The sequence below is a fragment of the Tamandua tetradactyla genome, chromosome 10 (genome assembly GCF_023851605.1).
Source record: "Tamandua tetradactyla isolate mTamTet1 chromosome 10, mTamTet1.pri, whole genome shotgun sequence".
NCBI lineage: Eukaryota > Metazoa > Chordata > Mammalia > Pilosa > Myrmecophagidae > Tamandua > Tamandua tetradactyla.
In genome coordinates, this window is record NC_135336.1 from 102,759,340 (window position 1) to 102,785,628 (window position 26,289).

The 26,289-nt window shown below is 47.0% G+C and overlaps 1 long non-coding RNA gene across 1 annotated transcript in view; it reads left to right on the plus strand.

Moving 5' to 3' along the window:
- The window catches only part of LOC143648723 (uncharacterized), a 49,338-nt gene extending 40,370 nt beyond the window's left edge, over positions 1-8,968 (plus strand). Inside the window, exons 2-3 of the long non-coding RNA XR_013158746.1 lie at positions 751-1,014; positions 8,725-8,968. This is a non-coding gene — a long non-coding RNA (uncharacterized LOC143648723). The remainder of the gene's footprint in view (positions 1-750; positions 1,015-8,724) is intronic.
- Positions 8,969-26,289: the final 17,321 nt, after the last annotated feature.

The following is a 26,289-nucleotide window of genomic DNA, read 5'->3' on the forward strand; positions in this document are numbered from 1 at the left end:
GGTCCTCTGGCATGGCAGGCAAGCGTTCTTGCCGCTGAGCCACCATGGCCCGCCGCTATTTTAATTTTTAAGAAAATTTTATTTTGTCTGAAAAAAGGTAACACTCCCCTAGTTCTTGTAGGTCTCTATGTTTTTCATACATAATTCCCAGCATCCAACCAAAATAGCCTGGTACATGAGGAGCAAGACAATATCATTATAAGAGAGAGAGAAAGAGGGAGAGAGGAGAGGGAGAGAGAATTAAGAGGCAAGGAAAAAAAGCCAACAGGGAATACAAATAATGGACCTAAAATAACTTGATATAGTTATTAGTATGCTCAAGCACATAAATATAAACTGAAAATTTTGGCAGCAAACTAGAAACTATAAAAGAGAACCAAAAGAAAATTCTGGAACTGAAAAATACAATAACCATTAAGACCTCAAGGTACAGGTTTGATTAGACTAGAAATAGCCAAGGAGAAAATTAGTGAACTCAACCAAGAAACAACTTAAACGAAGCAGAGGGTGGTGCACCCACGGCTCAGAGGCAGAATTCTTGCCTGCTGTGCTGGAGACCTGGGTTTGATTCCTGGAGCCTGCCTATGCCAAAAAAAATCACAGAGAGAAGAAAGCAGAAAAGGGTCAGAGACATAGGGATGCTGAGAAAATGTTTAGCAAGCATATGTTTGAAGTCCCAGAAGGAGAGAAGGGAGAAAATGAAGCAGAAATAATATTTGAAGAAATTCTATAATAATTTTCCAAAAACAGGTGAAAGACATCAAGCCACATATTCCAGAAAGACTCTGAACCTCAAGCAGGATAAATACAAAGGAAATGACACCTAAATGCATCACAGGGAAACTGCCGCCAACCAAAGACAGAAGAAATCTTAAAAACAATGAAATCCGAATCCCTGCCATGCTGACAAGGATGACATGGCCTGGCCTCTGTCCACCTTTCTGACTCCACCTGTCACTGTCCTCGGCCTCTCTCATCCCACTCTCACCTTCATTGGATGACTCCTGAGCACAGGTGTGTTCCTAAGTCAGGACTGCTCCTTCCTCTGCCTAGAAAGTTCTTCTCGCCATACCTGTTTGGTTTCTGTATTAGTTAGGGTTCTCTAGAGAAACAGAATCAACAGGGAACACTCACTCGCAAATATAAAATTTATAAAAGTGTCTCATGTGACCGCGGGAACACAGAGTCCAAACTCCGCAGAGTAGGCTGTGAAGCTGACGATTCTGATGGAGGGTCTGGAAGAACTCCACAGGAGAGGCTCACCAGCCGAAACAGGAAGAGCCTGTCTCTTCTGAATCCTCCTTATAAGGCTTTCAGTGATTAGATTAAGCATCACTCATTGCAGAGGACACTCCCCTTTGGCTGATTACGAATGGAATCAGCTGTGGATGGAGCTGATGTGAGCATGATTTAATTCTATGAAATGTCCTCATCACAACAGACAGGCCAGCACTTGCCCAACCACCACTTGGCCAAGTTGACACATGAACCTGACCATGACAGTTTCTTTCCTTGATTCATTCAGCTCTCTGCACAAATGCCCTCTTCTTGGCGAGGTTTTTCTCCAGTCACCCCACATGCCCCTCTTCTCCTGCTCAGGGTCCTCTCTGCCTTCTCACATGGGGCTGTGTTTCTCCCTACCTGGTATGATATCATGCATGAAGTTGTTTATTATTTGGTCCCTATCACTAGAATGTGAGTTTCACGAGGGTGGGGACTGGTTTGGCCCTGAATTCAGAACCCTTAGCACAGAGCCTGGCAAAGAGTAAGTGCTCAAGGAATGTATGGGCGAGTAGATGAGAAATGAGTGAATGCATGTTGCTGCAGGCATGTTAAAAAATGATAAATTGTCGACTATACTGAGACCCCAGGCTTCATCTAGGAGCAGCTCTCCTGCAGGGGTATGTGACCTCCTCAAGCAGGTTACCAAGGAAAACAGATCTTTACAGACAGGGGAAGGCTGCTGCACCCCCACCCCCTTGCTCTCTAAAAACACTGCAGTGTAATAGTAGATTCCCAGCGCCTTCCGGGAAACTCAAGCTCCCCCTCAGAAAGCCAATTTTTGCCCTGGTAATGATTAAGCATTCCATGATTTTTAAGCCTAACTTAGACAACTTTATGACAGCTAGTTAATCTATCTTGAAAGACCTGGATATTGCAATTGAGCTTTTTTTTTCCCCTGAGATAATTGAGGTGGAGCTTGAAAGAGATTAAAACAAGAAAGTAAAATAAAAGCCCTTTTATTTATTGAGCAGCTGAAGGTGAAACCATCTGTTACCTTAGGGGAAAGCCGTAAAGATGCCACAAACCATCCACCAGGATTCTGAGCGATTCTTTCTCTTTCAGCTCCCCTGGGGTAAGCTAAGAGTAAATGACGCCAAACCTTGGCTGGGTGTCACTTGATGAGTTCAGAGGTTAACTCGACTCTGAGGTACTTAGGGGTCACAGTGCTAATATCTGATTTGTTAGATGTGAGCTTCCTGGAGACAGAGGTGGGAGGGCACGGGTGCAGAGGGCACATTTCCCCTTGGTATGACATTTGACCCTGTCCTTTTCCTATGGGTAACAGACACACAGTACCTGCCCCTGCTGAGCGGGGTCAGTTTTCACCAAAAATGATGAAGTGGGGCCCAAAAATCCAAGGTCGGCCTGGGGCCCCTTGTGCCACTCTGCCCGTAGTCACGGGCTTCGCCCACCACCCATCGTCATCTCTGGATTCCTGGGACCTAAGTGGGTTGCAGGGATGTGAGGGCATTGCAGCACAGACGCGGGGTCAGGTCTGGGAGAAATGGGAGACCACACGGTAAACGATGGTTTAAAAACCGTGTGCGGCGGTACTTACTGTGCTGGCCCCCTCGGGGCTTGCGCTGCCTGAGAAGCTCTCCTTTTAATCAGTGTGATTTAACTGCAACCTCAGTCTGTCACCTGCGGCTTTTCATCTCCCTTGCAGGTTCCGGATGGAGGCCGGCTTTGTACTCAGGATCATTTTCACCCAGCAAAGGGGTGTGTGGGAGCTTTGATTCAGCGTGATGTCAGTCAGGGGTGCTTGAACTCCTGTCCCCTGGCTTGGGTGAAGGCAGAAAATCTCCAGACCAGGCCATGTTAGATTTTCACCCCAGGTGGGCTGGGACCGATTCCCCAGGTGGGTTTGCACAGACATTGAATTAGGGAGAAGGATTGCCGTGTGTCCCTGATAGCTCTGCTCTCTGGAATAATGAACAGCTGGCCCAGTGGGAAAGGGCTGACACTGAGGCTTCTGATGAAAAACAGATGCAAATCGGTCTGTGTAATGACGGGAAGCCTCGCCATTAGAACACAGGCCCTGGCTTTGAGGGGAAATGTGGAAAAGGCAGGTTTTATTTTTGTTTTGTGTTTGAATGAAGGAGATTCTTTCATCAGTACTTTCAAATGCTGAAAAGGACCTGCAATTTATCTTCTCATACTGTGAGAAGGGACCACGCCAGCAGTTCTTGCACGTTTCACACTTCCCTGCTCTGAAGGGGACAACAGGCAGCAGGACAGGGTCACCAGAATTGCCTTTGCTTTTGGAATGTTCACTGAATCACGACTGCAGTGCCACGGGTCCAGCAGAGCTCTCCCTCCTGTCCTCGCAGCATCTGGCTCACAGGTGAGCCCAGGCGAGAGAGGAAGGCGGCCCGTCGGTTCTAATTGTTGAAAATCTGGACTCTCAAAGTTTTCCCGTCAAGGTTTGCTTTCCACTTCATTGCCTGACTGTTTTTCTCACTTCTCTAATATCTCGTTGAGGCCATAGGAAAAGGAACAAATAGTTTTGTGCCAAAGGTCATCTTTTGAAAAAGCATATTTGTCTTGCACAGGCAACGGGATTCTTGGACTTGATGAGGAAATGAGATTAACTTTTGGGCTGAAAGATCCAGGCGGAGGAAACAGATAGTGGAGAGGTCTTTGGAACTGGGACAGGTCTGGAATTTACCAAGGTGGAGAAGGCGTGAATCTTCTGACGCACGCAGAGCTAGTGGGAGAGCTAGACACAGACATAGCAGAAAGGCCCCAGAGAAAGAAGATGAAGACAGTGGAGAGAGGGAGAACATGGTCTCCTCTTTTTCTTTGCAGCAATGCCACTGCTGAGGCCATGTCTTGACTAGGAAATGATCAAGAAATGCCTATTCCCAGCCCTGGGCCTCTCAAGCGAGGGTTGGAGCTGACCCACAGCTTCCTACTGAGCTGCTAGGGCTTCAGGGACTCCCAATGCCACCTGAGTGAATTCTCACCTTCTAGGTTTGGCATGTACAGCCTATTGTGATGTGCCCTCTATCAACTGTTCTCCCCTATGCCAATGCCTCCTTCCACATTTCTCATGCTCCAACCAACTAGACTCCTGGTGTTTTCTGGATACACTTTGTCTTTACTGCCACCTCTTCTCTGTCTGTGCCATTCCTCCCCCCATCCCCCGAATGCCCTGGCTACCCTTCCTCTTCCATCAGTGTCATCCAAATTCATTAGGCATAGCTCAAGGACCAATTTCCCTGGTCCCCTCCATGGGAGCCATAGTTCTGTGCATTAGCCACTCAAGCACATTCTCTCCCCTTTTCCTGAGTGCACAGTGGGCCAGTCTTGATTCATCTATCAGCTATGTTTGTCCTCCCCAGCCATCCAGAGACAGGCTGCACCATCTTCTCACCTTTGTCTCTTCGTACCTGGGTCTAAACAGGTGCGAAAAACCGGTGTTCTACAAATGTTAGTGGGATGAAGGAATGGTTTTTGTGGCTGAGCTTCCTTCCAGATTTTCAAGAAACCACATAAAAAGTTTACTTAAAAAAAAAAAAGTAGGTGAAGGCTGGCCACAAATAAACATATGTCATATCAGAAATGGCAGGTAATTCATATTCTGATCAGAGAGATATTTTTTTGAGAATACTGAATCCAAAGAAGTCTATGACTAAAGCCTCTCATTCATTCATGCAGGCATGCATGCATGCATCCATTCATTTATTTCACTCCATTTCTTCTAAGTATAGATGAGAAGATAAAGCCAAGTCAGACAAGGTTCTAGGTGTAAGAAGCCTATAGCTTAGTCTAGTGGCCTCCAAACATACTTGATCCTGCACTCCAGTGGTAAAACATTTTAAGCTTAATGCTCCAAGTATGTATTTATTTATAAATTATATGCATGATCCAATGTGTTAATATCTTATATACATTATAGGATGGCCATAAAAATAGAAATTAAAAACTGGATGAAAAAAGTGAATTTAAATAGATGTTCTAATTTTCTAATATTTTCTTCTTGTATCTTCTCCCATCACCCCTACCCTCTTCAGTAGGTCTTGTATTCATCCTGGGACATATGTGTCCTACTTTGGAAGCCACTGACTAGGTGGTGGAATCAAAAAAGCAAACAGGTAGTTATGGCCCCATGAGCCCCTGGAAGGAAGAGCAGGGCTGAAGCTGGATTGCTTGGCCATGTCATTTTCTGTGCTGCTGCAGCTTGTTCTCAATCAGCACTGTCTCTCTGTCAACAGCTGCATTTTCTCATTGAAAACCCCCTACTCCCCTGGCTGCACAGAGATCTAGTTTCTTCTGGCTCCCTGTTTTTGTCACTTTGGTTTCTTGCCTCCAGCTTTGGGCTCGCACAACCTCTAGGAAGCTCTCTGAAAGAGTTTTCTGGCTGTAGCTTCCCAATGGGCCACCATTATCAAGTTGGAAAGTTGCCATCTTCCTACCTCACCCCATCCCCACCCTATAGTCAACAGCCCTTCAACTCATTTGCTATTGTTCTGAAACTGTGATTATATAATAGCAATAATAATAATAATAATAATAAAAATGCTGGTTGATTCCGTAGAAAATCTGGGGAAAGGGGCAAAAGGGAGGTCATCAAAGGCATTTGTAAGAAATTTGCAGGGTGGATAGGAGAGGTAATGAAGGACAAGAGAATCTTCAAAAGGATCTTCAAACTCTTCCTGAATGGCTGGAATAATGCCTGGAAGCCAGCAAGATGGAGAGGTCAGTGAATGAAGGAGGTTTTGCACTTAGATTCAGGAAAATGAATGCACATATGCAAGTGTTTGAAATTCTCTCAGTTTCAATCATTAAATAAAGGTTGAGTACCTCCTATGTGTAAGAGTCAATTTTGATAACTTATACATTTTTAATACTTTTTATTGTGAAATAATTCTAGACTCACAAGAAGTTGGAAAATGTGTACAAAGAATTTCTGTGTGCCCTTCCCCCAGCATCTTCCAATGGGAGCGTCTACCAAACTGCATATGTTATCAAAACCAGAAAATTGACATTGGCACAGTACAATCAACTAGTCCACAGGCTTGATGCATATCTCACCAGTTTTACATGCACTGCTTGGTTTTCATCGCTTATTGGAAAGAGATCTAGGGGTTTAGTGGACCACATGCTCCCAATGAACATTTGGTGACTTGTGGCATCACCAACTGAACGAATTTCCTAGGACTGTGGTAACAAAGTGCCAGAAGTAGTTGGCTTAAAACCACAGACAGTTATTGTCTCAAAGTTCTGGAGCCCGGAACTCTAAAATCAGGAAGTCCACAGGGCCAGGCTCCCTCTGAGACCTGTAGGGGAGACTCTTTTCTTGCCTCTCTTACCTTCTGGTGGGTTGATGGTTATCCTTGGTTTCCTTGGCTTGCAGCTGCAGCACTTCAAGCTCTGCCTCTGCCTTTACATGGCCTTTTCCCTGGCACTTGTGTGTGTTGTGTCCAAATTTCCCTCTTATAAGGACACTAGTCATATTAGATTAAGGACCACCTTGCTCCAGTTTGGCCTCACCTTAGCTAATCAAATTTTCAGAGACCTTATTTCCAAAAAGAATCACATTTGTGAACTGGGAGCTAGGATTTGAACATACTTTTTGGGGGGACAATTCAATTCATAACACCAGCTAACTCATCCTTAGAAGTGCAGCACGGGGGCCAGGGTTGGTCAGACCAGTGCATAGGGAGCATTGTCCTCAGTCCTGGCTTCCGATTTTGTGGAGGACAAGAAGAAACATCCACAATTAGAGATCTTCTCTCCCTCTGCTCCTCCCTCTCTCCCTTCCTCCCTTCCAATTTCTTGTCTCTCTGTCTTTCCTCATGGCTGTGTGATTACTAGAGGAAATTCAAAACGACATCTATATTTGAAAATAGAAGAATGGATAAAAGTGAATGAGACTGTCTCCTTGATGGAATGTTACACATCATAAAAAGGACGATTAAGGGGAATATAATGTTGAAGATGTTAAGATATAATATTAGGTGCAAAAGGGTATACAGCATGTGAAATAAATATAGTCACTGAGAAAAGTCTGGAAGGAAATAGAGAAAATGAGAACAGTGACTTAGCTTAAGAGATGGAAATATGTGTATGTTAGTTTGTAAAATGCTGCTGGAATGCAATATACCAGAAATGGAATGGCTTTCAAAAAAGGAATTTATTAAGTTACAAGTTTGGCCTTAAAAATGTCCAAACTAAGGCATCCAGAGAAAGATACTTGACTCAAGAAAGGCTGATGTCTGTCATATGGGAAGGCACATGGCTGGCATCTGCTGGTCCTTATTCCTGGTTCCACTGTTTCCAGCTTCTGATTCCAGTGGTTTCCTCTCTAAGCATCTGTGGGCCTTCCCGTAGCTCCTCTAGGGCAAAACTCTAGGTTCTAGCTTGCTTAGCATCCCATGGAAAGGCACATGGTAGTGTCTATGGGGCTCTGCATCTCCAAACATCTGTGTCTAGGTGTCTACTCTCTCTGTCAGCACTCCAAGTATCTCCAAATGTCTGCATCTCTGTTGGCTCTGAAGCAACTATGCTTTTCCAAAATATCTCCCTTTTATAAGGGACTCCAGTGAACTAATCAAGATCCACCTCGAAAGGGCAGAGTCATATCTCCATTGAACCACAAGGTTATACCCATGATCGAGTGGGCCAATCTCCATGGAAGTAACCTAATCAAAAGTTTCCACCCTAAACGAAAGGTCTGGACCTATAAGATTGGATCAGGATTAAAACATAGCTTTTTTGGGGTACCATAGTTTCAAACAGGCACAATAGGTAACTAGTCACTCTTTGCTCTACTTTCTGGCATTTCCCAAGTTTACCTTAATGAGCCCATATGCTTTCATGTTGCATTCTTTTTGGATAGAATGCTTTAGTAGAAATTCCACATTCTTTGTACTTTCTTTTGACCACTTTTATTACTATCAATAGAGTTTGCTTCATATAACAGAGAACGTATGCGGTCTATAGTAAAAAAACCTACACACATGTATTCATACACGCACACATACACACATATACATACATATATGCATACATGTGCATGATGATGAGCATTATGTGCTCACCTGGCTAGGTTATGGTGCACAATTGTTTGGTCAAATCCTGGCCTAGAAGCTGCTGTGTTGGTATTCATAGGTGTGATTAGCATTTCAATCAGTTGGCTTTAAGCAAAGGAGATGACCCTTGATAATGTGGGTGGGCCTCCTCCAAGCAGCTGGAGGCCTTTAAAGAAAAGACTTTAAGTTTACAGAAGAGAAAGTTCTGCCTCAAATCTGCAACCTCACCCTTACTGGGATTTCCATCCTGCTGGCCTGCCCTACAGGTTTCAGACTTGGCAGTCCCCACAATTGTGTGAAACAATTCCTTAAAATAAATTGCTTTATGTATGTGTGTGTGTATGAAGAATATGTGTGTGTGTGTGTTCTTCTCTTCCCCTGATGCTTTCTGTCTTGTTTCCAGCCAGGTTTAGCCTGGGTGGGCTACGCCAACTGGGCCTGCTGGACCCAGGGGTGAAGCCTGGCTGAGTGCCCCAGACTTCAAGTCAGTCACCGTGTCCTCACCTGTGGGCCACAGTGATGAGTCAGCGCTCAAGTTCCTTCCTTTGAAAGAAATTCTTAAAAGGCTTGTTTGTAAGTATTAGTGTGAACTCGCTTATTTACATCTAGCGAATCATACTTTCCTTGGCTGATATTAGCTCATGCTATTTATCTGGGCTCTGAATCCTTTGCAATTTAATATTCTGTGTCACACTTTCCCTGTGGGCACTTTTCATCATGTGTCTCATTTTATCTGCTGTCATTCTCTGGCTGGTGGTCCTATGCATGAAATTACTTCTCCCCTTTCACTTCTGAAGTCCACCCTGTAATGCTATGGAAAGCATTTTCACTGGCAGCCTCTGTAAGCAGAGAGATTTCAAAGAGTCTAGACGTGTTCCAAGGGGATTCATATGTGGTCCTGCTGTTTTGAAAAGATGGTGACTTCTCTGGCAACTCAGGTCTGTGGTTGCTTCCTGGCAGTTGGCCCAAATCTCATCACCCACTGAATTGTCCAGTAGAAGCTCAAGGGTGGCTCCCCAGGTGCGGCAGTCCCCTACAACGTGCACAGGTTGGAGCTGTGCCTTCAGCTCTTATTGAGGAACTGGGCCTCGGAGAGCATCCTGTCTCTTGATCTGGCTTACCACCAGCCTTCTCCTGGGCTGGTGTTGTTTGGGGACAACAAACAGGTATCCAGTCCTTACCTGGCTGGACTGAATGATCAAAGTTTTACACTTGGTTCCATTATCCCATTTAATCTCAACAATCCACAAGAAAGCAGATTCTATGCCCATATCACACAGGAAGGGGCAGAGCCAGGGCTTGGGCTCCTGTCTGGCTCCCAGAGTCTTCGCTCTTAACCTCTTTGCTTGTCCACTACTACATCTCACTTTCCTACCCTGCACGAGGTACTCTGCACTGCTGGTAAGACCCCATGGTTCTCTTATCAACAATCGCCCAGGAAGCAGAGACATGGTGGAAAATCACCTGCCTGAGGCTCTGCTGATCAAAGTCTCCAGGCTTGGGGTTAAAAAAAAGAACTGGAGGATTTGGAAATAGTCTGTGGGTCCACATACAATGGCCCTCTTCCAGATGAAGAAGGGAGGATTGGGAAAACTTCCAAAGATGAGTGATTTAAAAGATGCAATGACTTTAGGCTCACAACTGAACTCAATGAGGGAGGATTAGGTTTGGCGTCACTCTTGAAAAAGAAGGTCTCTGAAACCAGGAAGGCAGGGACGGCCATAGGGGTGGTTTTGTGGTTCTGTGGGAAACTGCAAACCTGCCTGCACTGGCTGTGCAACCCTGGGGCTTGTGGATTTCCTAAGTTGAGGCTTTCTGTGAAATTGTCTTTCATATCTTCCACCTCGCTATGATCGTGCGTGCCGCTATCTATACCTGGGGCTGCAGATGAAACCTAGGTGGTCATTTGCATCTGAGTCATTGCATTTTCTGGTGAATATGTCTTTGCAAATCTACTTTTAAAAACAGATTTTCTGAGATATAATTCACATGAGACAAACTTCACCCGTTTTTTCCCCCTTAAACAACCCCCCTTCTCCCCTGACCCCACTTCCTAGTAACCTCTAACCTGCTTTCTGTCTCTGTGAGTTGCTACTTCTAGTCATCTCTTATAAGTGACATCATACAATATTTGTTCTTATGTGCCTTGCTTCTTTCACTGAATATAATCTTTCCAAGTTTCTTCCATGTTGCAGCAGTTCTCAAAACTTCATTCTTCCTTGTGGCCAAATAATATTCTAGTGTGTCTAGGTCTGCTAATCTATTTTTGAATAATGTTGAGATGTTATCAATTGAGAGGTCAGAAGTGGTCCTTTTCATATGTAGAATTGATTGCTTACATGGAAGCTTTCAGAAGGTGCAAAACACTACTGGGGGTGGTGGTGGTGGTGATGGTGCAAGTGTGGTTCAGTGGTAGAATTCGCACCTGCCATGTGGGAGACCCAGGTCAATTCCCGGCCCCTGCACTTCCAAAACAACAACAACAATTCAACAAATGGTGCTGCAATAGTGGGACAGTCACATGGAAAAAGAATGAAACGTGACCCCTACCATATAGCATACAAACAAAACAAACAAAATAAACCAACAAAAAACCCTATTAAGGGTGGAGAAAACCCAGAGCTGTGATTGCTGTGTCTCGTTCTCCCTCAGCTACTGTCCAGGCAGGACATGTCCACGGCCGTTCTGTGGCTGTGGACATGCTGACTTTACATTCCTTCTTCTTCCCTGTTCTAACGATGAGTCTGCATTTCTCAGTCAAGCTTCAAGTGGTGACGAGGCTGCCCACGTCCTCAGCCCCCGTCTCTCTGTCTGTATCACTAGATACTCAGTCATCATCTCACAGCCTCACAAGCATTCTGTGGCCACACTGGAGAAGAAAACAATGACAAGCCATGGTTTCCAAACTCTCACAGCAGATGTAATTTGTCAACCAATTTAAGTCAACCCCTGGGTCTGTACTTTTCCTTTACTCATCCTTGAACTGACGTACATCTGATACTAGCAAAAGGAGGCCCTGATGTTCCTTGGTATCTTCAAAGAGGAAGTGAAAGAAACAAGCAAAATAATTCCATTTAAGAAAAAAACAAAAACAAAAACTGCATATAGAAATATTACTTGTGCTTATGGTTAACCAGGCTTCTAAAATAGGAACAGTGTTTTACAGGACATGCTGAGAAGGTTTTTAAAGAATGAAATGGGGAAATAAGGAGTCAGCCAGGGCTCCTTGGGTGTGCAGTCTGCCTTATTCTCTGATTAGAAGATGACCCCCCCTGCCAAACTGATCTTCCCTACAAGAGTTATGGGCCATGGTTGAAAACAGCCAACTAATTTTAAAAGGAAGCCAAGGAAAGTTCACAAAATTGAGTGCCACCTAAGTACCTTCAGATGGGATTGTGGCTTTGCTTATTTAGTTTGATTCAATACAGGCAACCTGCCATTCTTATTACTCTCAGTTCCTTTCCAGGACCCTTATAGTTGGCTTCCAGGGCCCTCCTTACCAGGACAGGCCCCTCCTTCCTAGGGAAACAGGAGTTCCTGAAGATGTTGACCAATTCCATGTTCGGTTGTGGGGGCAGTAGAGGGGAAGGCATCTCTTGGGTCATTGCTTCCTCCCTTGACAACTCATGGGTTCCCTAAGGTGGGCTGATTCATTTCTTGTCAAAGTGGCAGGTGTGGTGAGGAGTGGGACATGGCAACATGCGGCCTCCTGGAGGTGGGGTATTTTAGCTGAGGCCCCCCGGGTCCCTAAAATTGCCTGTATGATTATGGTTGTACATGTGCCTGTGTGTGCAAGCACAGTTGAAAGGGAGAGTGTCCTCAATGTTCATTACTTCCCCAAAGGGTCTAGAGATGTAGACAAGGTGAGGCAGGCTCTGGGGCTGTCCTGGGGATAGGTGGGTGGGATAGAGTCCGGTTTCCAGCGGAGGCAGACAGGTGCTAGCAGGGAACCTTCTCTGGGGAGATGTCACTCTGGACCATAAGTGGAGCGTTTGCCTGCCCATTCACATTGGAAGGCAGGGCTCAGGGGCAGCTGGTGGTGGGATTGGGGTTGGGTGGGGTCTCTTCATCGGTGTTAGGAATTCTAGGTCCCGGGTGGACCAGTCAAGGTGAGACAGGAGCCTAGCCTTTGTCTAGAGGGTCTAGAAGGTTCTGTGGGAACTCAAGTCTGTTCTTGGGGCTGAGTTGTCTGGCTGGGTAAGGACTCTCATTGGACCATTCCTACATGGCAAAGAGTCATTCAGATCCAGGGAGAACATTCCTATTCGGAACATGTCATGTCTGCAAAAGACAATGGGAAGGATCGCAGGAAGTAAGGGGTGAGCTGGGCCAGACTGATCCAGGGCCTTGGCCTAGAGTAAGCTGGAAAATTACTCTCGTTTTACTTCTGCTGAAAAAGAGAGTTTTGGAATAGAGAAAGGAATGAGAAGGGGGAAGTTTTTCCCTCGGGAGTTTAGCCTTCCCTGAGTGCAAAGGCCATCGCATGCCTCTCCCCTGCTCTGTGACTACTGGGGTGCTGGGAGCTGAAAGGCAGGTTTGGGGAGGATGAGCCGTGCTTGTGGGGAGCTAACCCAGTGCTGATCACTAACAAACAAGGAGAATAATACTCACGTGCCAGGAATTCAGGATAAACCCCACGGGGAAGGTAATATTATCCTTTTGCAGATGAGGAAACTGAGGCAGAGAGGTGAAGCACAAAGCTGATGAGGAGCAGGGCCTGTTATGAGCATGGGTCTGTCTTTCTCCAGAGCCCATGGTTTACCCTGTGCCCCAAGGTGCCAAATGCGAGGTCACAGTACCAGGGTCAGGGCCTTGTGGACACTTCTAGAAGTTGGGAGGGGGCGGGGGTGACATGAGAGAAGTGAGGTCAGTGCAGGGAGCTTTCTTATGATGCTAAATTGATATTGTTTAAAGGAGTGCCCTTTATTCTAAGGGGTGGCTCTTCCTACTTTTTGGGGGTTATTAAAACATAATTTTTTCCTGGTGGAATGATGCTAACAGGTAGAAGTTCAAAAAGATATTTATGTGGCAAAATAAAAAGCTAGGGACCTTCCATTAATATCATTTTTTGGTAAAACTAGTCTTTTCTGTGAAATTTGGAGCCTTGGGACCAACTATGTCATTTTATCCTAATCCCTTTTTGGGGGAAGCATCTCAATTTTTACCCTGGCACATAGGAATGGTTTCATAGCCTCGACCACTGTACTAGGCTTGCAGAGGGACAAGTTCAGGGAGTTCTTCCAGCTGCCCAACCCTCCGTGCTCACTGCTTGACAGGCAGGGAAACTGAGGTTGAGCACAGCTACATGTGCCAAGGTGGAACAGAGCTTCACCGGTGGGATGGTCTGGGGGTCTCTTGAGGAGGCGTCTAGATGGGGATGGAAAGACAAATGGGAGCTAGCCCAAAGAGGATGGTGGATAGAAGCAGTGGCAGTGAAAAGGCTGGGGGCCCTTGATGACCCAGCACGACTGTGACCATCTGGGAGTCGGCTGAGCCTCTGGGTCCTTCAGGTGAGCTTGGAAGTCTGATTGGTCCTGTTACCTACTCTACCCCCAGCCGACCAGAGCTGGACTTTGGGGTCTGGACAGGTATGTGAGTTTGGGCCCTGTCTAGTCTTCCCCAGGGATGTCCTTCCAGAAAGGCTAAGGTCCAGAGCAAAGGCAAAGAAGGTGGCCTTTGACCCACCTGCATAAATCCCCTGGAAAATCCAAGTAGATCTGCTTTCTGGGCATTTCTGGTTTGCTTCCAGGCATCACTTGTTTGGAACATCTCAAAAACAAATAAACAAACAAACAACAAAAAACAACAAGTGCAACAAAACCCCAAAGAAAGAGCAACAGGACTCCTGGGTCCAGGTTCCAGAAAAGGGGTGGCTGGCAGAAGCTCCTTATCCAATGCTGAGATGGTTCGACTCAGCCAGAGCTGTGGGCAATTTAGCAAAGAAAGGTCCTGATTCGTCATCTGTGTTTGCTGGTTGTTACTGTTGTCTCTGTTATTCAAGGGCCAGGACATTGATGCCCGCCACTTGGGCACAGCCATGGGCTGCTTTCAAAGACCTTGGAGTTCAGGCTCTGATTCTCAACCTTGGCTGCATATTAGAATTGCCTGAAGAGCTTTGGAAACATATCCATGCCAGGGTCCTACATGTGACCATTGAAATCAGAATGGGCAGTCAGGCCTGGGCATCAGTGTTTTTATAAAGTGGATTCCAGTGCAGAGGCAGACTTGGGAGCCACCTGGGCGGTGGGTGCAGAGAGTTCATTCTAGATCCAGCTAATGACCCAGCTTTCTCTAGTGTGCAAATTTTCTGGGACTGCTGGACAAAGGACCACTAACAGGGTGGCTTAAAACAACAGAAAGTTATTGTCTCCTAGTGCTGGAGGCCAGAAATCTGAAATCAAGTTGTCAATAGGTTTCTATCCCCTCTAAAACATGATGGGTTCTGGCAATGGATGGCAATCCATGATGTTCCTTGGTGTCTGGTATAACTCTGTCTCTGCCTTCTGTTTGTTTCCTATTGATTGTGCCCAAATTCTCCCCTTCCTATAAAGACATCAGTCAGATTGGATTTGAGTTCATGCTACTCCAATTTGGCCTCATCTTAACAAATGAAATCCTCAAAGACCCTATTCCCAAACAGGATTGCTTTCCTGGAACCAGGGGTTAGGACTGCACATCTTTTGGGGGACACAATTCAATCCATAACACCCAGCCTCCCCCAACCTCCCCCCACTCCCCCCAGGCTTCCAGACGTGCCTCAACTTCAATCACACCAGGCGGCTACCTGTAAGGAGAATCTTGGTCAGCCAGGGGTTCTCAGCCTTGGCTGTACCTGGCCACCACCTAGTGTCTTGGTTTCTAGTGGGGGCTGCTGTTACAAATTATCACAAACTGGGTGGATTCAAGCGATAGAAGTTTATATCTTACGGTTCTGGAAGCTAAGAGTGCAAAACTGAAGAGTCGGCAGGGCTGTTTCCTCCTGAAGGCTCTCAGGGAAGTTTCATTCCATACCTCTTCCAGCTTCTGGGGGCTCCTGGCCACTTCTTGGTGTTCCTTGGCTTGTAGGCGCATCACTCCAATCTCTGCCTCTGCGTGCACCTGGCCTTCTTTCTGTGTCTCCTTTTCTGTCTCTTATCAGGACGGCAGTCATTGTATTTAGGGCCCACCCCAATCTAGGATGACATCATCTTGAGATGCTTGCCTTAATGACAGCTGAGAAGACCCTAAACCAAACCAGGCCACATTCTGATGTCCCAGGCGGTTGTATCTGTGGGGGGACACCACCCAACCCATTACACCTGGGGAGGATTAAAAAGCCCTGGCAACCAGCTGTACCCCAGATCAGTTGCTCCGGAATCCCTGAGTCTGGGACCCGGGCACTGGCAGTTTTAATCCTGGGGATTCTAATGTGCAGGCAGGTTGCAAAGTACTGTGCTAAATGATAAAGCCAAAGAGACCCTTTGTGTTTCCCAGGTGCCTTTTATATGATGAAAAATACAAATTAAGAAAGGCTGGGTGGAGACCTACCTGGTGGAAACTTTCGGGTGACTCCTACCCAGCCTCTGGTCTTGCCTGGTGCATGCACAGACTGGGGTGGGGGCATGTCTTTTGTGGTAAATGAAACCTCGTGAAAGAGCAGTTTTAGGCACCCTCTGCTCTGGCTTGGGCCGCCATGTGTTATTTCTGGCCTTCCTGCACCTGGACGGCCTTGGACTAGATCAGGCAATGTTTGTTGGAGCTGGGCAGTGCTGCTTTGTAACCTGAATCCCGGGTGCTCACGTGCAGGGTTGGAACAAAGTTTTTCTTGAGTCTGCCACGTCTTAACGGTTTTCTCATGAGAAGCCAGTTTTGTTGGGTTTGCCGGCTGCATTTTCAACGGCGCACTTCTGATCCACAAAAAGGTTGTTCAGTGCTGCCTTCTGCCTTAATTACTTGCAGACCCTCTGGATGGAGGCCCTGCGGGTCTGGGGAGCCCTGTCTGGTTTCCATTCCACCCATGGGCTGCGCCCCGGAGCCCCACAGCTCTGCTCAGACCCCAGCGGGCTCCTCGCGGGCTGGGCATCAGAACTAATCTGAGCCCCCAGCATCAGCTTAGAAGTGGTTCCACAGGCTGCTGGCTTCAAACCTTCTGTTCTGGGCCTGGGAAAGGGGACAAGGGCCCGGCGGATGTCAGCGTGGTGAAGTCCCTGAGTGGAGAGAGGCTGGCACAGGGGCTCCATGGTGCTGTCTAAAGGCAGGACAGGAGAGTGGCCAAGAGCCCACACCTGGAACCAGCTTTGCCCAGTCCTGCCCTTGCCACGCCCCAGCTGGGGCCCTGGAGCAATTTCCTAACTTCTCTGTGCCGTCCTTTCCCCATCTGTAATGCAGTTAGGACAGCGGTCCCCTCCCCAGGGGAGTGATTCCTTGTCACACGGTTAGCCTGGTGCCCAGGAAAGCTCATCGTCATAACTCTGACCTCATGAAGCCCTGTTTTTGTCCCTGAGAAGCTTCCCCGAGAAGCATCACATTTAAGAAGCAATTGGCTCATCGATGACCAATGGAAAGGAAATTCTATTCTTTATTTGTGGCTCTGGGAAGACATGAAAGGGGCTCTGATTTATAACTCCCAGTGACCCTTCTCCCTTTCCCTAGCTTTCCAATCTTCTCCCACTCTCAGGTGGCTCTTTTCTCCTGACCTCCTTTCCAAGGCCTCCCTCTGGACCCGAGGCTCTTTCTCTTTTATGCTCTCCATTTCCCCTGGATCCTCAAACTCAAATGCCTCGCGAAGCAGAGCCATAGCCAAGGACAGGAGGGGTTGAGGCCACCCATAGGTTAATAATTATGTGAATATGATTTCTAAGTGGTGAAGCTGGGATTTGGACATAGGTCTACTTGGCATCAAAGTCCAAGCTTTCTCTACTTCATGAATGGAAGTAGGTTTGAAGGGCCTGCTTGGTTTCCCTTGGAACCAGGTTCACCCTGAGGCATAGTGTTCCGGGGGTGCAACTGCCTCCTGGTCTTTGCAGAGGACCTGGATCTTACTGGGGACAGCTGCTGGACCTATGCCCCATTGGGGTGGAACCATCCCACAAGGGTGTGTCTGTAAACCTAGAGCCACTTTTGCAGCAATAGCGGCAGTATGATTTCTTGCTTTTTGTGATTTGCCCTTTACATTGGCATCCAAAAAATACTTAGTTTCACCCAACAAAAACATCTCTAGGGGTGCTGAGCAATCTGAGGCAATGAAAAAGGAACCCCAAACTAGTTCCTGCCCTCATTGGACTGGTTATGAAAAAATACAAAAGTTCAAGAAGACCCCAAAGTTTCAAATACTCATTAAAAGCAACAGTTTCTACATGTTCGGAAGGTCGGCTAATCAGTGAGAGGTGGAAAGGTCCAGAAACATTTTGTGGCTGAGAAATCTTAAGCTGGGATTTGAAGGGCAAGAGAAGGGGTGGGATGGGAATTGGGCATGGTGGTGGCATGAAGGCTCCTGGTGTGAGTTCATAAACTAGCCCATCAGCAACAGAAATGGAAATGTCCAAGTCAATGCCAAAGGGGACCATCAAGTCCCCATGTTCACTCAGAGCCAGCACTAGAATTAGAAATCCATGCCTTATGGAAACAATGGGATATTTGCCTTCAGCTTCAGACTCAAAGAGAAAGCACACCCTGTGGTGGACTTTGCACACCTGGAATTCTGAGAATAAATGGGTGAGGCTCTGGGCAGTCATTTGGCAGGTGTGGACAAGACAGATCAAGCCAGAGCTGGCAAGAAGTCAACGAAGGTGGGTGAGGCCACCTTCTTCCCTCCTATGTACCCCAGGAGCTGAGCTCTAAACTCTGAGAGCTAGAAAGAAAAGACAGCACCCTCTTGACCCTTTTCAACCCACCCCGCACCCCTAGCTGGGGAGAAGTCCAGTACCTAGTCTGTGTTCTTAGCACGGAGTGTATGGCCGAGACCGAGACAGTTCCACGCTTGGGAAGCTCACTGTCTATGCCAGGGGGTCTCAAATGTTAGCTACATCAGAGTCATCTGGAGGGCTGGGCCCTGCCCCAGAGTCTTTGACCCAGCACATGTGGGGCAGGAGCTGAGAATTTGCATTTCTAGCAGGCTCCCAAGTGATAGTGATGCTGCTAGTTTGGGGATCCCACTTTAAGGACCACTTGATGGAGTCTCACACTTTGGATGTATCAGTATCACTTGGCAGGAATTCAACCAGCCTGCGGGGGGAAGAGGCGGAAGGCCAAATGCATTTGACAGGTGTCCTAGTGAGTCCCATGCACGCCTGGATTCCAGAACCACTGCCCCATCAGCTCCGCAGCCCCTTGCCCTGGAGAGCTGGATTCAAGAGCCCTGGGGCCTATGCCTTTAACAAGCACTGCAGGTGGTTTGAGAGCCATCAGCCAGGTGCTGGAGAAGGCCTGAGGGGTGGAGGGAACTCCTGCTTCAATGGGGAGAAGCCTCTGCTCTTTCTTTGCAGGCCCTGGTTCTCTCCTACTTCCCACCCTGGAGCTGGGCCACAGCAGCAGCCACCAGCGTGGGACCGTTAAGTGCCTAATTGTCTGCAGTGTTGTGCTTGGCAGCCGACAAGCTGCCCACACGGTCCGTATTCTCAACTGCAGAAACACCCAGCATCGTCAAAAAATGCCCACCTTGGCTCTGACCGGAAAGGGCTGGTCCCAGATCTCAGGGTGGTCCTCTTCCCCCAACTTTATTTTATTTATTTATTTTAAAAATATTTTGATTAAGAAATCTTCACACACTTACAGTCCATCCATAGTGTACAATCAACGGCTCACAATATCATCACATAGTTGTGTATTCATCACCATGATCTTTTTTGGGGGAAGCACGGTCTGGGAATTGAACCTGGGTCTCCCACATGGAAAGTGAGCATTCTACCACTGAACTAACTACCCATGAACTCACCATGATCATTTTTGAACATTTGTATCATTCCAAGAGAAAAAAAAGTAAAAAAAACCGCATACATCCCATAATTCTTACCAGTCCCTCATTGACTACTAGTATTTCAATCTACCGAATTTTTTTAACCCCTTACCCCCTGTATTAGTTAGGGTTCTCTAGAGAAACAGAACCAACAGGGAACACTTGCAAATATAAAATTTATGAAAGTGTCTCACGTGACCGTAGGAATGCAGAGTCCAAAATCCACAGGGCAGGCTGCGAAGCTGATGACTCCAATGGACGGCCTGGATGAACTCCACAGGAGAGGCTCACTAGCCAAAGCAGGAATGGAACCTGTCTCCTCTGAGTCCTCCTTAAAAGGCTTCCCATGATTGGATTTAGCATCACTAATTGCAGAAGACACTCCCCTTTGGCTGATTACAAATGGAATCAGCTGTGGATGTAGCTGACGTGATCATGACCTAATCCTATGAAATGTCCTCATTGCAACAGACAGGCCAGCGCTTGCCCAATCAGATGAACAGGTACCACAACTTGGCCAAGTTGACACGTGTCCCTAACCATGACAGTCCACCCCTTGTCAACTTGGCACATATATATATATATATCACCTTAGACCATAGTTAATTTCCAAATGAAAACAAATAAGCACACATTTTTTCTTTTACCTGACAATACTCAACTGTCCTGCATATAACTGGAAACACATTAAATCTCTCCAGAATAGCGTGCTAATCCTTGGGCAACATTCATTCTTAGACTTGATATCTTACAACTTAAATAGTATAACACAAACAAAACAGCATTACAGTCCTCGTTTCTGTAACTGATCACGTGGTCGAAGTTCATATTTATCACTACCTTCTTCCACTACCCATTCCATGTTCCCTTTCCCCTCAGCAAGCACTTCAGCTGGCCGTGGTTCTTTGCCTGGTGGGGTGACCCAAACCTTCATTCCTGAAGTCTCAGAGCCATTAGTGGTCCTGCCTGGATTGTGTTGTTGCAGTTTTCCATTGATTTTAATCACAGGGCATGGTAGTACTAATAGACGCCCCAGGGCATCTGTCCGTACCCTGGAAAAAAAGAGAATCAGACACAAGGTTTTCATGTTACTGGACAAAGGCCATGGATTCTCCTGCCTCATGTGCTCAATAACCAATTCTGAGACACTGGGGTTTCAAAGAGAGGAAGAGTTTATTACCAGGTGGGTAGGAGAGCAGATGGCCCAGCGGCCCAAAATGTGTCTCCAGAACTGCAGTAATTCTGATAGTTTCATTAGAGAAAAGATAGGAAGGGTTTAGGATAATGAGCACAGTGGCCCCAGATGATGTAATTAGAGGTGATCTAATTATTGGTCCTGTGCAGATTGATTACATGCTTAGTCACAGAACATGTGTAAGAAAATGGTGGAATGAGGTACAGGTGACTTGTAGGGTAAAGTCTAAGCTACCGCACATGTCAGGGGGGCCCACGTTGGTTAGATCCAGTCTCGGTTATCAAGATAACTCTGGACTTGGGGTGGGTTAGTTCTGGGCTGACCCAGGACCTTTCATTAATAAACATTAGGGGCTGTCTTTAGTGATTACAAGACTCTAAAGTTGAAAAACTGGATAACTGGGTACAAATGATGGTTAGTCACAAGGTTTTTATAATCACAGGGGCAGAAGATAAAGGCTATACAATCATGATAGAGATCAAGGCAGCTGGATTACAATTTTGAGATTTCAGGTATTTCCCTCTGTCCACTCCAATATACCAGAAGGAAAAAAGGAATATCTATGGAATGATCAGTAATCAAAATCATCCCTTAAATCCTGATTTCTTGGTTGCATTCACAGTCACATGATCACATTGTAAAAACTATATTGTTATACAATCATCTTCAAGAATCAAGGCTACTGGAAGACAGTTTAACAGTTTCAGGTACTTCCCTCTAACCATTCCAATACACCATAAACTAAAAAGAGGTGTCTATATGAGTAAGAATAACTTCCAGGGTAACTCTCCACTCTGAAATCTCTCAGCCATGACACTTGATTTTCTCTCATTTTCCTCATCCCCCTTTTGGTCAAGAAGGCTTTCTCAATCCCATGATGTGGGGTCCCGGCTCGCTCCAGGATTTCCTGCCCCTCGTTGCCAGGAAGATTTATACCCCTGGGAGTTATGTCCCCCAACTTTAGCTGTTTTTTGTTTGTTTGTTTATTCACAAATTTTTAAAAAAAATTATTTATTTATTTTTAGCTGCAACTGACTGTTTCCCTGTTAGGAGATGCCCCACAGCCTGCTTGCAACATGTTGGGTTCTTGCCTCAGATCTCCCAAGAAAGCAGGATGCTATCCAAACGTTAATGATGTGCAGATGCGCATTCAACCACGTGCTCCCGAATTTTTCTTCATCTTGAGTGAGCAAGGCTGATGCAACCAGCCCTCAGTGACTCACACGGCCCCACCCCCACCCCACCCGCTTAGGATGTTGCCACTGAACAGGGCAGCTTGCAAAACAGTGTGCAGTTTATACAGAGCCTTGCGTCCTAAGCAAAAACGTTCCAGCTCCACCCCATGCAATCCTGTGACTAGTAGCTGGGGGTATTCCCCTGAGGAAGTCCTAGAAGCTGAAGGGGAGGTTTAAGAGGTCAGAGGGCAGGGAAAGAAGGAAAAGGGCAGATTTTGCTGCCAGGTCGTGTTTGGAGGCAATCCCAGTCGTAGACTGGAGCAGGAGAACCATCCTGGCTTATCCAGAGCGCTGGGGCCCGCGTGCTCTTTTTATCCTGAAGTGGGATAAGGCCGGGGTGGCAATGAGAGTCTAGGGGCGGGGGGACCTGGTGCTCAGCGGGCTCTCGCATCCACTGATGGAGACTCTCCGTTTCCGAATCTGTAAAATGGGAGGGAAAAGCCTTCAGGCTGCCAGGCCCAGCAAAGACCTCGGCCACCAGCCTGGCCTTCCCAGGGTGACAGGGGTGGCTGTGGAGGGGAACCCTCTCCCTGCGGGCTGACGCGCTTTGAATTTGGAGAATCGGGCGCCCTGGAGGGGCAGAAGTAAGTGGGGCCTGGGAAAGTTTTCGGACCTGGGCACAGATTTCTAAAGATTTCCATCCTGGAAACAAAGGCGGCTGGTAGCGGGGTCCCCCTCTCCTTATTTTTGCCAATAACGCCATGGTTTGCCTTCACGTGGCTGGTCATGGGGGGCCAACAGTGGCACTGGGACAGAAGATGGGGATTCCCCAGCCAATGGTGCACGCTTGTCCTTACATCCTGCCTCCCACGTTCTCCCTCCTTTCCTATGAAGCTGCCGGACGGGGGCCCGCAGCCGGGGTGCCGGGTAGGGTGCAGCTGTCCCGGGGCGCATGGTCAGTACATCCGGGGCCAAGGCTGCGCGCGGAGAGGCGGCGCAGGGCCCGGAGCTGGGATGGGAAGGCAGCAGATTGCACTCCCTGTCTTTGTTTTCCAGCTAGCAGATGGCTTGAGTGACTCCGGGCAAGGCACTGCATTTCTTGGAGTTTCCCTTTCTTTAATTAAAAAAGCGGCAGAGTATTGGACTTGCCAGCCTGGCGGTGATGGAGTGTCAGTAACCGGTTTTGCAAGAATAAATCTTTTATTTGTAACCAAGCCTCTCCTCTCTGCGAAAAGGTTTTGAGTCAGTTCAGTTATTACAAAATGTGCATGCATGCAGCTAAGATTTTGATGGATGCCACTTCCTGGGAGACTCTCTCCCTATCGGTGCTGATGTTGCTGGTGTTGGGGTGGGCGAGTCCTCAGCCCCGGGAGTCGAGGTGCCCACTAAGGTGGGCTCTTCTCTTCTGGGTGCTGTGGGACCTTTTTGGTGAAGCCCATGGACCTCGTCCAGGATAATGCTTTTAATGCCTTAAAGTCCTCTGGATTGCAAAGAGCATTAATGAGGTTGCTGGCTATTTATTTATTTTTCTAATGTGCTCTTCTTTCTTATGCATTTTGCAATAAGATTGGTCAGCAGTTCTGACAACTGCCCTAATTTCAATGCAGCGACGAACACAAATGCTATTCTGAGATTTCTGGAACAAATGCCATGCCATACGAAAGAATCTATGAATTCTTGGGAGACCAAGCCTCAGAGATTGTCTGCTGCTGCAGTTTGTTGTGTACAATCACGACGGGAGGAAAGACAGATTTTCAGTGAGAGATGAGTGGCACGTAACAGCTCTTGGTAAATGTTTTTGGATGTAATGAATGAATTCCTTCAATTTTAGGCATGTGGAAACATTCTATTTTGGGCACAGGCCCCTGTAAGGCATTGATAGCAAAGAATTCCACCTGGAAGTCCCTCCTGAGTAAAGTTCATTGGGCTAGGGGTGGGGTACACATATTGCCCACATGTGCACAGTTTCATGTCATGTTTTGTGGCCAGGTGAGTGGTTTGGGCCCAGAGCGCTTCATGGAGTGTCTCTCGTGCTGCTGCTTCCTGAGCTCTGGTGCCTGCCCGGGAACGGCTTACACTCCCGCTCTTGGCAGCCCGGCCCACCTCTTGGGTCTCCTTTCCATGAATGTGCCCGGGTTTCCTTTCCCCGGTTCCCCACCCATGGTGGTGTCTCCAGGCTGTAGTTTTGGGTCTACAAACATACACACGAGCTGGGGTTTGTCTTTACTTCCATTCATTAATCACGCCTCCCTAGCGTCCTGGACGAATCTTAAGAGTTCATGGGTTTCCACAGTAAAACTTGCCTATCCAGAAAGGAATTTTTCCACATCAGGACCTCATCACAACACATTCCTTTCTTCTTCTCACATGAAACTCCGGGACTTTCCACCGTTCCCTGGATGGGCCCCTGTTTCTCCTAAGGCTTTGTTAGGCAAGAGGTGCCCTGATGAGCCATTGTAGCCGTGGCCTGCAGTGGCATTGTGGAACGTGGGCATTTCTGGTCCATGGTGGGGTGTGGTGGTTCTGGAATCTTGGTGTATATTTTAAGAACATATCCAGGTCTGCCCTCAAGGAGCTTACAGGGTAGAGGCAAGAGAAGAACACATTGGTGAAGGGAATGAGGCGACGTCTCTATAAAGCCTCCGGTCACCTTCTGCTGAGAGGGGCCGTGACAGAGGGTTGATTTTTCTAAAGGAGGAAGAAAGTCTTTATTTTTATATCAGATCCTCAGAATTTTAAATGTTGGCCACTAAGCTGACATTTAAAGCGTTGTTCTTTTTGGAGAGCCAAACAAAATACGTCTGCAGGCCAGTTTTGCTCCGTGTGTGCTCTTACTTTAACGTTCACCTAGAAATGAGAATATTGGTGCCATGTGTGAGAAGCAGCAGCTATCGTATGTTCATGGGTTGAGAGGTGAGAGCACTTTTATAAATGAGCAGTGCCCCCCCTGTTAGTTAGTATGGCAACTACTAACAGTATTAGCAGAGGATGGCTGGTTGTTTGAAACAGCTTGTTTTGGTCTTGAATAACCATTTGATGTTCACCATGAATGTTTTCTGTGTTTACTCTTCCTAGATTGTGAGATAATTGAGGGTGAACAAATACAGACCAAAAATCTGTATTGGATTCCTTTTGCTGCCCTAACAAATGATCACACATGTAGTGGCTTAAAACAACACAAATGCCTTATGGTTGTGGATGCCAGAAGGGGGAAATGGGTTACAGTAGAAGTGTTGCCAGGGTGTGTTCCTTTCTGGAAGCACTGGAGGAGAATCCGTTTCTTCGCCTTCTCCAGCTTTGAGAGGCCATCCACATTCCTTGGCTCATGGCGCCTCCAAGCCAGCAGTTAGCATCTTTCAGTCTCTCCTGACTCTGACCCTCTTGTCTTCCTCTCACAAGGAGCCTTGTGAGTCCATTGGGCCCAGGCAGAAAATTGAGCCCTGTCTCACTCTCCCAAGGTCCATACCCTTTGTCGCATCTGCACATCTGTCATTATTTTTTTCCGAGTGGGGTAGCACGTTCGTAGATTCTGGGTATTAAGACAAGGGCGTCTTTGGGGGCCATTAGTCTGCCCATCACAGTATCCAGTGTGGAATTTCATATTCTGTGCTCACATTTTATAAACCCAGATCCTGTCCCCTGGGCCATTTCCAAGTTCCAGAGGCTGCCCACATCCCTTGCTTGTGGCCCTTTCCAGCAGTTGCTTCACTCCAACCTCTGCTTCCTTCGTTACATCTTTGTTGCTTTCCCGGGGGGTTAGCAGTGCTGATGAAGCGTGGTTTGCTTGCAGGGGTGGGAAGTCGTGGAGGAGAGGAGTGAAGTGCCTGGGCTGGGGTCCCAGCTCCCAGCTCACTTGCTCACCCCTTTGGGGCTTAGTTCCGTATCTGAAAAGAGGGGACAGTAAGAGGGTGTGCCTTACAGGGTCAATACCTTGAATGAGTTAATGTAGGCAAAGTGCTTAGGGGAGCTCCTGGCACATGGTTAGGGTGACCAGCTCTTCCAGCTTGCCTGGGCTTCCCTGAAGGGACTGAGGGGCTCCCTGGACATGGGACTTTCAGTGATAAAACTGGGACAGTCCCAGGCAAGTCAGGACAAGTGGCTCCCTTGCCAAGTGCTCAGGAAGCATTAGCTACCATTATGGTCATTCTGGATTTGAGATTTCTAATGGCCAGAGTGTGTGTGGGGGGGAAAAGTGGGAGGCTCGGAGCCTGACTGAACTTCAAGGGGACAGTGATCCCTGTGGGATTTTGATTTATTAATAATTAACTTAAAAAGTCACCCACCCTGTATGACCGAGGGAAACTTGAACACATTACAAAGGGAAGGAGTGAAGCCATATACCTCAGAAGCCCTGGCAAGATGAGTAGACTGGAATTGAGAAGGGAGCCACCCTCACTGAACCCCACTTCGCAATGAGCTTCCTGCTCTGTAATGACCAGGGATTGGTGCCTGCCAGGAATTCTGGGGCTCAGATATTTTGCTGGATCAGGCTGGTTGGTGACTAGATTTTTTTTTTAGATCAAAACATTTTGGGATTTCTTTGTAAATGTAAGTTTTTCTTTTTTTTAATGTAAGTGTTTTAAAATAAGAATTCAATTCTCTGGGCTGATATTTTACTGGATTTGTGGCATTGCATAACCTGCCAGGGGATATTAGCTGGTGTTG